The sequence below is a fragment of the Poecilia formosa genome, unplaced genomic scaffold (genome assembly GCF_000485575.1).
Source record: "Poecilia formosa unplaced genomic scaffold, Poecilia_formosa-5.1.2 Scaffold0, whole genome shotgun sequence".
NCBI classification, from domain to species: domain Eukaryota; kingdom Metazoa; phylum Chordata; class Actinopteri; order Cyprinodontiformes; family Poeciliidae; genus Poecilia; species Poecilia formosa.
The window spans coordinates 732,549-734,532 of NW_006799939.1; the positions used below are offsets into that span (position 1 = coordinate 732,549).

A 1,984-nucleotide genomic window follows, 5' to 3' on the forward strand; every position below is an offset into this window, starting at 1 on the left:
TATATATATATATATATATATACACACAAAAAAAAAGAAAAAAAAAAAACAATGACAGGAACTGGCAATCTGATGAGCTGTGGAAATACCTCCCACCCTCCTGGTCTCTGGTGGCAAGACACAGAGATCAGAGCGCCCTGTGGTCTTATATGGAGATCTGTCTGCGGGACCTCTCTTGAAATATGAGGAACAATCAACAACACTCCCCCATCACCGTCACTCTCCTCCCTCCCTCTGCCCTCACATGAGCTTCATTCGTTTCCCGCTGCTCTCTCACCCATCACTGCATTTTCTTACCTGATGTGAGCGTTTACTCGTCTCTTATCCGCGTTACGTACATCCGTCTGGTAAAAGCTATAAGACTTGTGTGCAGACATTCACACAAGACTTCGACGTAAGTGTCCGTGAGGATCGCGGTTCATTCGTTTTTGGCCTAACGGGAGGAAGAGCAAAACTCAAGTCAGGGGGCTTGAAGCAGTGCTGGGATTTAGTCACCTCTGACTCAAGGCACATCCCTGGTTTCACAGTGAAAGGGATTTAAGCCAACAGGAGCCAAGTTGATGTAAATGCCTTCAAAAACTTAATTGAGTTAAGAAGTTAGTTTCACTGAGTGAAACTCTTATTCCGTAGAGTTGTCACACACACAGATATATGTGCTGTTTCTTTTCATTTTGACAAGTATCGCAACTAATAAAAACCCCAAATTCTGTTGAAATGTTAGATAAAAGGTAAGAAAAGCTTGGCAAAGCAATTTTATATGCATAACACATTTTCGACATTAAGGCCATTTACATTGCTTCATATGATCAGGAGGAAAATAGAACAAATGAGCAAAAACAAACATTACTTTGCAGTGGCAAATAAAGGGAAAACAATGGAAGATAGTATACACTTTGTGATGTTCTAGTTGTTATGAATAGAAAGCAACTCTAAACAAATGCGGTTGTAGCCTTGGTTTAATGCCTGATGTTTACAGTATATACTGAAGTGATGTCAGATAATTGTGTATTTTTACGTCCTTCAGGTCCGTGGACCTGCTGAAAAACAGCAGGTATCCTGAAGCAGCCCAGATTTCTTTTAATCTTTTATAAATAAACAAACGGTGTTTCTGCATTTTTGTAGTTTTCTAGAAGTTTTCAAAAGTATTTTTGAATCAAATTAAAAGTTTGTCCCAGAGTAGTTGAGCATAAAAACGGGATGCTGCTGCTCCACGTTTGGTTTTGATTCTGGTTAATGCAGGCTGGATTTGAAGACACGAGTGGCCTGGAGGGTTGATAGAATGGCAAGAAATGTTTGATGCGTTTTGGTGACAAATCACCCAGTAAATTATAAACCAAAAATAATATTTTAAACTCCATTCTCCGAGCTACTGTGGGAATTGAGACTGTCCGCATTGCTTGGACTGATTTTTCTTGTCTTCCTGTTGGCAGTACTCTTTGCAGGGGTTTAGAGTCTGCTAGCAAATCAGATACATTTATATTAAGGTAACTAAACCTTATATTGGCACTTTTGGCTGTGTGGACAGGTGCCAAATACAGTTTGTTAGTAGATGGAAGTACGAACAAATGGCTGAGCTGAGTGTGGACCAGCCCCAACAAATGTAGGTGAGATGATAAGATAATTTCCTGAGAAATTCAACTAATTATTAACATGAACGGGAAAAAAAAAATAAATAAAATAAAATCTTGACTCTTTTCATTTTCTATAATGAATTCAAGCTTCACTTTAAATTAAATCACTGAAATAACTTTCTGAGTTGTATTTCATTTCATATTCTTGAATGGCTGAGTGTAGTGTTAACCACACTGAGGTCTTGTGTCTTCAAAAAGGTTTGTGTTGAAGAAGTTCATCATCTCAATACTCAGAACAAATAAGAGCTTTTTTTTTTAAATTTTACTCTGCACATTTAAGCAACGGAAAAAGTAACTGTCAACATAACGCCACCTGCAATAAAAACCATTTCCCCTTTTTGCCTTGGTCTCCA

At 38.3% G+C, this 1,984-nt stretch overlaps 1 protein-coding gene across 2 annotated transcripts in view; it reads right to left on the reverse strand.

Annotated features, from left to right (window-relative positions):
- slc6a3 (solute carrier family 6 member 3) overlaps positions 1-402 on the reverse strand; it is a 16,556-nt gene extending 16,154 nt beyond the window's left edge. Inside the window, exon 1 of one of the 2 annotated variants that reach the window (XM_016665514.1) lies at positions 298-402. The gene's annotated coding sequence lies outside the window, so the exon portion shown is untranslated. Of the gene's footprint in view, positions 1-89; positions 193-297 lie in introns of those variants that run through there. The other variant, XM_016665161.1, reaches the window with a different exon arrangement.
- Positions 403-1,984: the final 1,582 nt, after the last annotated feature.